A 14368-nucleotide genomic window follows, 5' to 3' on the forward strand; every position below is an offset into this window, starting at 1 on the left:
TCCTGAGCTCAAGCGATTCTCCCTCCTCAGCCTCCCACAGTGCTGGGATTACAGACGTGAGCCACGGTGAACTTCTTGAAGGGATTACCAAAAAGAAATTAATTTTGGCATATTTTTCTGTTTTATTTTTAGACTTGAGTTATCAGTACACCTTTTATCTTCAAACAATTCAGTTCTAATACATGTTCTTATAACATTTACTTCAAATTCCCATCTTTTAAATGAGGAAAATAATACATCTCTCAAACATGTCAAGGATATTAAAGATAATGCTTAAAGTACCAAGGAACTGAAAGGTGCTATTGAATTGGTTTCTACTGAGTCTGCTCGTATGAGCCATTATGACATCCCACTTTTACACAGGCTCCAGATTATCTGCTGCTACCCAAAGAACAGGAAGTTCAAGCTTATTGTGGGAATCATTTGGTGCTGTTATCAGAGTCTTTGGCTATAAGCAATAGACATTCCAGTTCACTTAATGCAGTAGGAAAGATTAAATAGTATTGGACAGCACATAAAATCCCTAGCAGGTCCAGAAAATAATGTGTGGGAAGCTATGCAGCAGGAAAAATATCCCAAATCACACTCCAGCACTGGAACCGTATAGACACCGTTAGTGCTGCCACTGGGCGTGGACACACCATGTACCAGGGACTGCTGGACACCACTACCCCCCTTGAAGACATAGTTCATTCTAGGAATGGAGCAAGGAAAGGTCAAGGTGACTCTGGAGGATCTTATGGTATAGAAAGCAAGAAAGTGTTCAGAGAACAATAGAGATACATGAAAAGGATTTAGGGTCCTCAACGGGAAGGGCCACCTGCTGGCCAAATTTAGGACAATTTGAGGATTACAATGACAAATGATAGTATTGGGTTATAACAAAAGGACATCAGTGAGCCACGTTATATAAAGGTGGGAGAAGAGAAAGTTCTTCTTTACAAGAGGATGTCAGCACAGACATACAGAAGGAATGATGGAATTCAAAAACCACCATTTCATAGCTAACAATATAATCATCCATTCAAGTAGAAGTCCTCAATGGATACCTAAAACAATGAATGAGATGTTTTGGTTAATAAGATACTCATTCAATCTCAAAGTATCACCCCATAGAATACTTATTAATTACAAAGGGGAAGAGATATTCTTACACTGGAGGGACCTGGTGAACCTCACCTTAAACAAGTGATCAAGCTTAGCACCTCCAGTAATGGTATAAACTGATAACATGTGCCTCCTGACATGATACAGTGGGAAGGACACAGTATTATTTATGTGGCATCCATGCCACAAAATCTTTAACCTAAACCTAACAGTGAGGAAATAATAAGGCAAATCCAAAATATCAGTGGTCATGAAAGATGAATAAAGATGGAGAGACTGTCCTAGATTTAAAAAGACTTAAAAAATCAAGAGACTACCTGCAATTTATGATCCCAGTTTTGATCCTAGATTTTTAAATGTATATATAAATGATATTTGGGGGACGGTTGAGCAAGTTTGAATAGGAAGTATATATTTGATAATATTATTGTAGCCACATTCACTTTCTTGAGTTTGGCAGTGGTCTTGTGGATATTAGGAGAATGTCTACTTTTAGGAGATACATGCTGAAACATTTGGCTTTCATGTGCCATGATATCTGAAACTTCAGTGTTCTGCAAAAATAATACAAATGTGTGTGTGTGTGTGTGTGCACATGTGTATGTGTGGAGAAGTGGGAGGTGGAGGGGGGAAGATTAAGCAAATGTAGCAAGATGTTAAACAATCTGTGAATATAGGTATAATATAAATGGAAATTTAGACTATTTTATTGTCCTGCATAATCTATGTTCCTTTTTTTTTTCATTAAATAAAATTCAAGAGAGGAAAGAATCATTCCTAAGTGAGCAGAGATCAGTAATGATTTTCCTCATTCCTCCCTGGGGCATTTGACAAATGTGGATGAGAACTGAGGATTAGGCTTGCTATATGCAGAGAGACATTGTGGGAGATAAAAAAAAAAAAATCAGAGAACCCTCTAATAGCTGTGTGGGCTTGCATGACTCATTGAAATCAAGAGAAGCCCAAACATATGTCCAATTTGCCCCGAGTTTTCTCCAACAGGCCTTTTGCTGAGTTCTGGGGCAATGAAGGAGACTGGGGGAGGGAGACAAGTTGGGAGACAACTTGTTAGACTTAAACCAACTGTATAATAATTACATTAAATGTAAGTGAACTGAACACTCCAATAAAAGAAAAACAAAGAAAGGCAGACTGGATGAAAACAAACAACCAATTATGTGCTGTTTATAAAAGATGAACTTTAAATAGAAGGGCACAGAAGGGAAGAAACAAGAGTGTGGTGTGAGCGTGGGGAAGCAAAAGAAAACAAAGAAGTATGCAACCATGAAGTGAATGTTTAAAATCTCAGAGATCAGAGGCTTAAAGAAAAGGATAGATTGAAACCTGAAAAGAAATATCCTAGCATGCTAAAGGAAAGAGAAGGCACCCAAGACCCTTCCTGCTTATTCTTCCTATATAATACACAACTGGGCCCACCTTGCCACATTTTGGTTGATACCAACTTTATCAACTTTTCCATTAAGGCCAAACTGGACTTAGTGCAGTCATTGATGGACTGTGTAATGGCTGAAACTGAGACATTGGGGCAGAAGTATCAAGTAGCTCTCAGGATTGCCAAGGATCCAAGATTTGAACAATTACCATGCACACACAAAGGAACCTATGCATGTGACTGCTTCCTCCAGAGAGTAACTCAGCACAAGTGTTACATTGTAGCCATGAAGAATCTGGAAAAATCCCTGGAGTTCCTATCATGTATATTTCTAACCACAGATATAATATTGAACATATGCCAGATGATTATGGAGCCCCTCCGTTCTAAGTCTAATAAGACAGTGTTCCTATGCCTTTCTTCAGCTGACTTTCTCTATTAACAGTTTGTTAAATGTGAAATACCATGAATTATTACTCTGTTCACCTGTTTGCTGTACTATGAGCTGGAGGATGTGGGTAAATACACTCACGTTTGAATGCTATTTTGAAAATGGTATTTTATCCATTGATGGCCAAAGATGCAAAATCTCAGGAAGAATGCTTTATTCTTTTTTGACTTCTGTTGCAAAATGTGGTAATTATAGTTAATATTAGAGTAATATACATTTCAAAATTGCTGAGAGAATAAATTTCAAATGTTCTTACCACAAAAATGTTAAGTATTTGAGGTGACGGATATGGTGACTAGTTTGATTTAATTATTCCACATTGTACTATCATAGATTATAACATCACTTTGTACTCCATAAGTTTATACAATTATAAATTGTTGGTTTACAATAAAAATTAAATTGTTGGGCAGCGCCTATAGCTCAAAGGAGTAGGGCATCGGCCCCATATGCTGGAGGTGATGGGTTCAAACCCAGCCCCGGCCAAAAAATAAATAAATAAAAATAAAATTGTTGCATCTTTTTGTTAAAAAAAGAAAAGGCACAGAAAAGTTGGAAAGGATAGGAAAGATATACTGAAAGGAAACATTTCTGGCTACATTAATGCCAGACAAAGTAGACTTTTTATTACAAGAGATAAAGAGGACCTACATAATGATAAAAGGGTAAACTCAATGGGAAGGCATAAGAATCCTAAATGTCAAAGCACCTCTAATAACATAGCGCTTGATAGCACTAAAAGTAGAGGTATATTTACAACATTAGTTGAACAAACTTCAACTTCTCTGTCATTAATTGATAGAAAAAGCAGGGGGAAATCAGTAGATACATAAAAATTTTAAATACACATTAACCAACATGAACATTCTACATTGACATTCGTAGAATAACTGTGGAAATAACATGACGCAGTAACCAAAATAGATCAATGTTCTGAGGCATAAACAAGTCTCAGTCAATCAAGGACTAAAATCACACAGAGGAAGTTCTCTGACTACGACAGATTATGCCTGAAATATAACTAAGAAAAATTAGCAAAGTCTTCCAATTGACAAAAAGCATTTGGAACCAGAAGAAGGGCTGAGGCTGACTGAGTGATACTTGTGGGTCATCGTTTTCCTGCCTGCAAAATAAGAATAGAGTTCCTGAGATGGGACTCAGGGGTAGCATAAAGCACCATGTGCCTCCACGGGAGCCTACAAAGAGTTGACCACCAGCTAACTTTCATTCCTGCCCATGAAGAGTGGTGAATTTCTTATCCAAAGAGAAAAGCCCTCTGGCCAAGTACGGTGGTTCACATCTGTAATCCTAGCACTCTAGGAAGCTGAAGCAGGAGGAGGATGGCTTGAGCTCAGGAGTTCAAGACGAGCCTGAACAAGAATGAGACCCTGTCTCTACTAAAATAGAAAAAAAAAAATAGCTGGACATTGTCATGGGTGCCTATAGTCCCAGCTACTTGGGAGGCTGAGGCAGGAGGATTGCTTGAGCCTCAAAGTTTGAGGTTGCTGTGAGCTATGATGACGCCAGGGCACTCAACCCAGGGCAACAGAGTGAGACTCTGTCTCAAAAAACAAAAACTGAGCAGACACGGGAGCAAGATGGCGATTCCGGGCAGGCAGAATATTGTTCTGAGAAGCCACAGAAAAGGATAGGCATATAGAGAATTGAGGTGTACGTTGCCGCACAAGAGACAAATATTGTATGGGCTTGTTTTGCCAAAGAAAACACAGCAGTTGAGCCTGTTTTGCAAAAACCATCAGTGTATGGAAATGATTCTGATGATGATGATGAGACCTCCGTGAGTGAAAGTCTTCAGAGGGAAGCTGCTAAGAAATAGGCCATGCAACAAACCAAAATGGAAATCCAGAAGGCCCTTGCAGAAGATTCCACTGTGTATGAATATGACAGTATTTATGATGAAATGCAGGCAAAAAGGGGGGAAAGTAACCCCAAGTTGCTTTTGGGAAAAGATCGAAAGCCGGAGTACATTCACAACTTACTAAAAGCAGTTGAAATTAGAAAAAAGGAACAGGAAAAAAAGAATGGAAAAGAAAATACAGAGAGAACAAGAAATGGAAAAGGGAGAATTTGATGATAAAGAGGCATTTGTGACATCAGCTTATAAGAAAAAACGGCAAGAGAGAGCTGAAGAGGAAGAAAGAGAAAAGAGGGTTGCTGCACTAGAAGCACGTTTGGATGCAACAAAGCAGAAAGATCTCAGTGGATTTTATAGGCACTTGTTAAATCAGGCAGTTGGTGAAGAGGCAGTACCTAAGTGCAGTTTTTGTGAATCCAGGTCTGGGATAAAGGAAGAGAAATCAAGGGGTTACTCTGATGAAGTAAATTCAAAGAACATAATACCACAAGAGAAATGCATTCTGGAAACTGGTATGAAAGTAGAGGAAAACCCAGAAGCCGACAACGACTTTGATGCTAAGAGCAGTGAGGGTGATGAAATGGAAGAAAGGAAACGGAACTGCAGGCGGGAAAAGATCACAGAGACGTCAAAGGATGATTCCAAGCATCACAGGACTCAGACACACTCATGGTCATCTAGTGAAGAAAGAGGGCATGGTGCCAAACAATACACAAAAGATTCCAAGTCAAGAGGACATGAGAAAAGGCAAGGTCAGCACCAAGAGAGGCAGTCCAGAGACCAAGAGAACCATTACACTGACTGTGATTACCGGAAAGAGAAGGATTCTCATAGGCACAGAGAGGCCAGTCATGGAGATTCCCACCGGAAGAGGCGTGAACAAGAAGATAAACTGAGGGCAAGGGACCAAAGAGAAAGAAGTGACAGAGGATGGAAAAGGGAGAAAGACAGGGAGAAATACTCCCCAAGAGAGCAAGAAAGACATAGACAGTGAAATGCTCACAACCGACACAATGAGAAAGGAGAGAAGGAAGAGAAAAGCAGAGAAAGGGAAGAATATGTGAAAGTAAGGAGGGAAAAATATGAAAAGAATGATAAATACAGAGAGAGAGAAAAACAAGAAGTAAGTGTTCAATCTTCAGAAAAAAATCAAGCCAGAAAGGAAAGCAGCCCCAACTCTAGAGCAAAGGATAAGGATCATGACCAAGAAAGATCCAACAAAATGAGAAACACGGAAAAGGACAAAAAAGGAAAGCAACAGAAACCCTCTAGTTGTGAAACCTCCCCAGGAGCAAAACATAGACTCACAGAGGAAAGGCAAGAGGACAAAGAATGAGAGAACCCCTGAAGTGGTGAGCAAGTTTGCAGAGCGAAACAATGAAGAAGCAGTAATGTCAGCTAGAGCCAGGTACTTGGCCAGGCAAATGCACGGGTTAACGCAAAGACCTATGCTGAAAAAGAAGATGACTGAGGGCTGCCCCAACTGAAAGATCTCTGGAAGCACAGAAAACTGTCACTCCTGGAACTAGCTGTGTGAAAGAATAAAGGGAGTATAACAACAGTGGACGGGAGGAAATTTCTGAAATCAGAAATCTTTTATTTTGAATGTTCGGCTGAATTTATATGTAATATTTACTTATCAATGCCACAGTCTTAGTTGTATTCAAGAACCATGAGTGTGCTAAATCCCTGGAGGTACTTAACTGAGGAAAATTGGCTCCACTACAGCCATTTAAAAATAATTTAAGCAACTCTTCTAATAATGTTGATTTTATTACAGGGAGCTGTTTTGTTTTGTAAATATTGTATTTCAGATAAAAATATGTATATTTAAACAATAAAGTAGAGAATATTATGCTTTATGTTCTGAAATTTGTATTAAAGCATAACATGTGGTCATACATATTGTCTAAACTTTTATCCCGCAGCATAGTGGCTTAAGTGAAAATAAAAATAGTGATATGCTTAAAAAATAAAACGAAACAAAACAAAAACCCCCGGCGGTGTCTGTGGCTCAAGGAATAGGGCACTGGCCCCATATGCCAGAATCCTAAATGTCGGACATTTAAAAAACTTCCGCCGAGGGTTTTTGTTTTTTGAGACAGAGTGTCACTCTGTTGCCCTGAGTCTGTGGCAGGTTCAAACCCAGCCCTGGCCAAAAACTGCAAAAAAAAAAAAGAAAAGCCCTCTACATTATGAAATATTTACAAATGAAGTGGAACTCACTTCAAAATTCTATGGGAGGGAGGTCTGAATAGAGATAGAGATGAAAGAAGATAGGCCATGTGTTGGCAATGGCAAAGCTGAGTGGTGGCTGTGCTATTCTATTTGGTGTATGCTCCAAATTCTTTCATAATAAAAAGGTTTTATTAAAGAAGAAAAAAAGCAAAGAATTGGTATGGATACCTGGTTTGAACTGCACCTCTTTAAAACTGTCCTGGGAAGGAGGCAGAGGACAAGGGACAACGTCTTCCCTTTTCAAGTCCAGGAACATAACTCACCAGAGGATGACTGGAGAGCAATGGAGCAATACCGGCTGGCTGTTGAGAATGTATAGGTTGCCCTCTGGATAACACTAGTTTCCATTTGACTTGGAAATTGATTCCAGGGTCAGGAATCTTAGAGGTTGTATAATAAATTACTTGCATAGTGGAACTTTGGGTGACAATCACTCTTCTGACATTTCCTCCTTTCCAGTTTTTATTTTTAAATGTATATAAAATTTCTCAGCCATGTGCCTAATGTTTTCTCTCTTCTTGCATCTGGCATTCACGGTACTTAAAAGGCCAATTCTCTATTTTTAGCTTTTGTGGGTTTGAGCAATACTTCCAGGTTTAAGGGCTAAAGATTGCTCATTAATATTTGTTTAGAGGATGAGGTAATTTCACAAACCAGGCTGTAAAGATCAGCAGTGTATAGAATCCGATGAAACTGAATATCAACTCTAGTAAGGGAGAGCAATTCAACAGAATTACACAGAATTATGGTGACATTGGTATGGCATTTTCCTGAATCTCTTAAGAACTTCATGAACTGTTGGAGCATGTATATAACGTGGGCTATGCTTTAACAGGCAGTGTTGAAGGCATTAGTCAAAATCAAAATAACAGAGATTTTCCCACTTGTGTTTGTGAAACAAAGAAATGCATTAGGCTTAGTTGCAACTGTGTTAAAACTACCTTCTGTTTATTCACATCCTCATCCACTTGGTAAATGGTGATGAAGTCTCTTTTAGTGGGACAGCCACTTTATCTTTCAAATTAATGTCTAATTTTCAAATATCTCTAAAACCCTTCATTGGACCCTAAAAATATTGGTAAGGGAAGTAAAATTTCAGCCATGAAAAGACAATGTTAGAATTCAACTTGGAAGCAAATCAATCTTACAGCATTTGCTGCCTCTTGTCCCAAACTGAAACCGACAGTAGGTTCACCAGGAAAGATAAACTGTAGCCTGGCCCTTACAGAAATCATGACCTAAAAGTTGCCCAAACTTTGAGCCAGCCATGGTAACTCATGCCTGTAATCCTAGCACTCTGGGAGGCCGAGGCAAGAGGATCCCTTGAGCTCAGGAGTTTGAGACCAGCCTGAGCTGATTTTTTCCATTTTCTACTAAAAGTAGAAAAATGAGCTGGGCCTTGTGGCAGGCTCCTGCAGTACCAGCTATTCAAGAGGCTGAGGCAGGAGGCTCACTGGAGTCCAAGAATTTGAGGTTGCTGCACTCTAGCCTAAGTGACAGAGTAAGACTCTGTCTCAAAATAAATTAATTAATACATTTAATTAAAGTTGCCCAAACTCTTACATATGACTATCACGTCCCTTCGGGATCTGTTCCTGGCCCCTCATCTTTCCAAATCACCCACCTCCACCATCCCTAGCATTCTGTACTTCACTCAGGTCAGAGTGTACTGTTCTCTTTCTCACCCTCTAGACTTCACACATGCTGCTTGTAAAGAAAGTTTCCGACTTTCTTTTTCTCATCCTCCCCCTCCCTTGTCCCCCTGGCTGACTATAATTCATCTTTTGGACCACAGTTAGCTTGTATACTATGTATCAAGCAGGATAGGCCAGCTCATGCTGAGGTGAGAAACGTCCAAGTTATCAGTGACTTAAGATAACAAGGATTTGTTTCTCTTTCACAGAAAGTCCTGTGCAGGCCCAGCCAAGTATCCAGGGTCACGTATGCCTCCACAGTCACTGTAGACAAGGAAAAGAGCTGGGTCTCAGCACAACCAGTCATTACTCTGGCCTAGAATTAACATTTGTCACTTGCATTCACAACCCACAAGCAGAATAGTCACAAGGCCAATGTCCTGCCTAACCTCAAGGGGACAGAAACAGAAAATATCTCCATCTGGCAAGAGTAGTGAAAACCAGAATTATCAATAACCAGCACTAACATTTATTACACGAACATGTCTCCCCTCTATTAGAATGTAAGCTTTCAGAGAGCAGGAGCAAAGATTTTATCTCTTTTGTGAATTGCCACATCCCTGGTGCCTAGAACAGTAAGTGTTCAAGAAATATTTCCTGAATAAGTGAATGAATGAATAAGTGCACAGTGTAGCTCAGTTGGGAAGGAGACATTTAATTACAATGCAGTGCCATGATGGGTTTGTACAGAGTGTTATGAGAACCCTTAGCTGACTGGGGGTGGAGCAGGGGTAATAACTATTAATGAAGACTTGTAGCAAGTCACATCTGAACTGAATCCTGCAGAATGAGTAGACATATCCAGGCCTAGATAGTGGGAAAAGGGTGTGCCAGGGACAATAAACAATGTTGCAAAGTCCTAGACACCAGAGACTTCAGAAACTTTAGATAGTTTGGTGTGATAGAAAGGAAAAAAGAAGACCTCCCATTTGATCCTGCAATCCCATTACTGGGCATCTACCCAGAAGGAAAAAAATCCTTTTATCATAAGGACACTTGTACTAGACTGTTTATTGCAGCTCAATTTACAATCACCAAAATGTGGAAACAGCTTAAATGCCCACCAACCCAGGAATGGATTAACAAGCCGTGGGATATGTATACCATGGAATACTATTCAGCTATTAAAAAAAATGGAGACTTTACATCCTTCGTATTAACCTGGATGGAAGTGGAAGACATTATTCTTAGTAAAGCATCACAAGAATGGAGAAGCATGAATCCTATGTACTCAATTTTGATATGAGGACAATTAATGACAATTAAGGTCATTGGGGGGGAAGGAAAAGCAGAGAGAGGGAAGGAGGGCGGGGGGTGGGGCCTTGGTGTGTGCCACACCTTCTGGGGGCAAGACATGATTGCAAGAGGGACTTTACCTAACAAATGCAATCAGTGTAACCTGGCTTATTGTACCCTCAATGAATCCCCAACAATTAAAAAAAAAAAAAAGAAAGATGTTGAAGAAAACTGCTTAGCCAGCGTACTGACTGGCATAGAATTTCTTTTCAGGAAATGTGCTAATTTTGTGAATTACTGTATTATGTTCAAAATTTTAGAAGTCAGACTACTATTTGAAAGATATTACACATGTATTCAGAAACTAAGCCTTTGTAACAACACTGTACTCTGTATTTTTAAAGTAACAATCACTTTGGGATATAAAAAAAAAATTACCAGATCCTAGAATTGTTCCTATTAAAGAAAAGAAAAAATTAAAAAAAAAATACTTATTACATGATACCACTTACACTGAGAAGCCCTCATTGCCCTTTAAATAGATAGAACTGGTTTATTTAGGCGTCTCAATTTGTTGGGTATTTATGTTTCCTTGTTTTATCCAATTATTATCTCCTCCTTCTTCCCCACTAGGTAGTAGATCCTTAAAACCATCTTGACTAGTCGCTTTCAATTAGCAGAACAATTTCCATTCAGTTTAAATATTCATTCCCCTTCACTCTCAACTTTCAATCTCAAGGTCAATTTAAAACTCATCTTATTCCTCTATACACAGGGCAGGCTTCAAGTGGAGAATGATGTATAGCCTACTCTTTACACACATTCCCTTTCTCCTTGTTGTAGGAACTAACTTCTCCAGGTGTTAGGGCTGAGGAAGAGTGAAGGGAAACAGCAACTGTCCCTTTTCTTTACTGATGAAGTTGACTTTCCTCTTTGGTTTTCCTTGCTTCTCTGGCTAACTCTGGGTGGCCAGCAATAGATGCCCTATTTCCTCAGGCTTCCCAACACTCAAGTTTCATGACACACATATTTGGGTCCTTCAGAAGACCAGTGTTCATCTTCCCCACTGCATTTTTTTCCTGTCCTGGGAGACTAGTCTTACCTGAACCCCTTTCACCATCACCACTCACCTCTACAAAGGCAGTCTGCCCCTCAGGCTCTTTCTGTAGGTCACCCCTTTGAGGAGGGAGGCTATTATCAACAACATGGCTCAAGCCCACCTACCTTCCCAGGTGTCCCCTCAACCCATACAGAGCTCTCAAATCCTCCCTACCCTAAATGGTTAGTAGGCAAGTGGGTCTGTTGCCAGCTCCTTACTTAGCCCTATTACCTGTTGCCTGTTGTCTTTGCTCTTATTCAGGCAATCCAGGGACAGATTGATAATTCCAATGGCTAAGCCAGAATCCAACTGAAAGACAAAAAGTAAGTCCACTTTTCTTGTCAATGTTCATGTACAAGTGATTCTTTTGGCTTCAGCATACACAGAAGAGAGAAACTAGCTCCCCCTTACAAACACTGCACTAACTCAAAAGGCCTATAATGTCTCCCCCTCTTGGCCATCTTATGAGGTCTTGGAGGGCAGGTGGGTCTGATCTGATGTCCGTCAGCAAACCCTGAAGTGTCCGTCCTTTATCTGTGAAAACTTCTTGACTTTAGAATGTGGGGTGCTTGGTGTTTCTCTTGAGAATAGGCCCTAGTAACAATCTGGGACAGCAGGAAAGAGCTCCCTGGACTTCATAGAAATAAATGCTCTTCAACAAGCATGTATCATAAAATATATAGTTTCATTTATTAATTTGGATCTAGGCCCCATGACATTGTATGGTTCCAGCTTGCTAAATTCTATCTCCCCTGGACCAGCCGCTCTTGAAGTTTTCTGGCCCATCCTGGAGCCCAACTCAGTGCCCATCACATGGTAAGTGCTCAATAAGTACTTTTTGACAGGACTAGGCTAGCTAAGTTAGCTGGTATAAGAATATTTTTTAAAAAAAGAAAAAGCTTCTGAAGAATTTGAAAGAGAAGATACACTTGTTTCCAAAAAGAATGGAAGATATTCCAAATAAGGGAAATAATTTTGAGAGGCAAGTGTACAGGTAGAAAAATTCTATGCCTAAGACTAGAGTTAGGCTGATTTAAATGGAACAAAATAGTGATCATGTATCAAGAAATGAGAATTTGCTTTATAAGATACATAGTTTCATATATTAATTTGTGATTTTATAGAATTATCTGCCACCATTATGTATATCCAGTGAACATATAGTAAGCTGTCAATATCAAGACATATGGCCTCAATTGTTATGGTAGGACTAACCTCAGCCTACCTCCAGAATTTCTAGAACAGATAGATTCTTCAGGTAGAGATAGACATAGAATATCACATCACATTACCTCATTCCTTACAGCTATTGATGCAATCAAAGTTTGCTGAACAATATAATCTCTACTTCAGAGTTACTATTGATTCCTTCCAATAACTCAACGTGTGCTAAGTAAATTCTGAAATCTTTCAGGACTATAAAGATGGTCATGGAATAAACAATATTTGAATGGCTTATAAATGCATAATTAAAAGCAATAGTGTTGTTGAAATGTTCTCTATGCCTTAGTTTAGTGTTACATGTCTGGGGTCCTTTTGTGAGTGTTCCAAACTTGATGTAATTTACCTGTAGTGGAGAAGCATTTGCGAGTTACCCTTACACAGATTTTCCCAGAGTTAAGGAACATGTGTGTGTTTTGAACTGTGTATATTTGAAATAGAAAGGGAAAGCTGATTTTCTGGATAACTGTCAACACAAGAAATTCTCTTCTTGGATTATTCCATGCTATTCAACTCCTTTTGAACATGAAGTGGACTGCTTTATGACTGTAGTAAGAAATGGCAAGGCTGGAGTGTAGACTGATGAAGTTGACTTTCTAGATTAATGCATCTGCTCTTAGAAAGTTGCCAAGTGGTGCTCCACTAGCAACCAAGTTTTCTGTTAAACCTGTGTGTTCTTGACTGTTGTGTTTGATGGTGACCTGTAGAAATTGAGTTAATCTAAGAAGTTGGCTCATATCATTTCTGGTTTCAAACTTCCATTCTCTCTCCATCATAATTTTGGAGGGAGAATTTGAACTCACATTCTATACAGCCTTGAGTTTTCCCTTGGTGTTTTCTTGAGCCTTTTTTTTTTCTCAAAATATTAAAAAAAAAAAACTTTACATAATTTTCCCAAATTTTTCATACCACCACCCTATGATTTTTTCCCTTTGGTCTGTGTATACATTCTGTCATGAGACAGTTACAAATGAGGTGGTGGGGGCAGCTTTTCAATCAGGCAAGCTTTTCATGCTGTGAAGAAATTCTTCACTATTGCTTTCAATCTCAGCATTTATTTGATGAATTCAGACCTCCCCTGCTATTTGAATCTAATCCATTCCTGAAAACACAGTGGATATTAAATTGTCATACAGAGGGAGTTTATACTCTATTATTTTAAATGGCAAAAATAATGTATTCCCAGCCCATCTAAAAGCCACAACCAATTTTCTCAAATGTTACTAAAATACTTTTAAACCTATATATAACCATCCACCAAGGATTTCTACATAATGTAAAACGTTTGAAACACCAACTCCTGTACCTAATTACTTATGTGCAGTACTCCATTATACGGTGGAGTAGGGCTTCTCAAACTTTGGCTCACATCACAATCATTTTGGGGAGTTTGATAAAGCACAGAATCCTGGGACCCAGAGTTTCAGATTCAGTAGGTCTGGAGTGTGGACCAAGAATTAGCATCTCTAACACACTTCCCATGCTGATCCTGCTGTTTCACCAAGAGGCAGGCTGTTGTAGAGTATATGAAGTTCATCTTTCTTCCACATTCAATGAATATTACTGAAATATACGTAACCATAGTTCTTAAAAGGTAATATGTTCAAGAGATTATAAATAGATTATTATAGATTATAAATTGTAAAATTATACTTAGAAAAATCCTTAGAAATTATACTTAGAAGCTTCGCAGTGGCAGTATCATAGCCAATGAGGTTTATCCAAGGCGCGATTATTGCTAATTGAAAACTTTTCCCAATACCCCGCCATGATGACTTACAATACAGTTGGCACTGGCAATTTTTGATGGTCTCTACAGAGACTAAATAAAAAGGGGGAAAAAAAGAAATTATACTTAGAAAAATGAAATGAAATAAGGCAATTTTCAAATAATGAATTATTGACTATTTAGAGAGTTGCTTGAGCAGAGTTTGATGATCAGTGGAAAGACATAGAAGCTTCAGTCACAGCTGGGGTTTGAGGATGAGTATAAACGAGTGGAACAATAGATGCCTCACACCCTCCAAAACCAAATGCAAGGAACTGGAAGACA

General features: G+C 39.0%; 1 non-coding gene and 2 pseudogenes across 1 annotated transcript; all 3 read left to right on the forward strand.

The window, feature by feature from the left end:
- The first annotated feature begins 700 nt into the window (after positions 1-700).
- LOC128576708 (rRNA-processing protein FCF1 homolog) lies at positions 701-2890 on the forward strand (annotated as a pseudogene).
- Positions 2891-4671: 1781 nt separating this feature from the next.
- On the forward strand, positions 4672-6298 carry LOC128578084 (nuclear speckle splicing regulatory protein 1-like; annotated as a pseudogene).
- A 7700-nt stretch (positions 6299-13998) lies between these two features.
- LOC128578590 (U4 spliceosomal RNA) lies at positions 13999-14137 on the forward strand. Its single transcript, XR_008377742.1, has one exon. It is a non-coding gene; the product is annotated as a U4 spliceosomal RNA (small nuclear RNA).
- The last annotated feature ends 231 nt before the right edge of the window (positions 14138-14368 follow it).

This window comes from Nycticebus coucang, chromosome X (assembly GCF_027406575.1).
Source record: "Nycticebus coucang isolate mNycCou1 chromosome X, mNycCou1.pri, whole genome shotgun sequence".
NCBI lineage: Eukaryota > Metazoa > Chordata > Mammalia > Primates > Lorisidae > Nycticebus > Nycticebus coucang.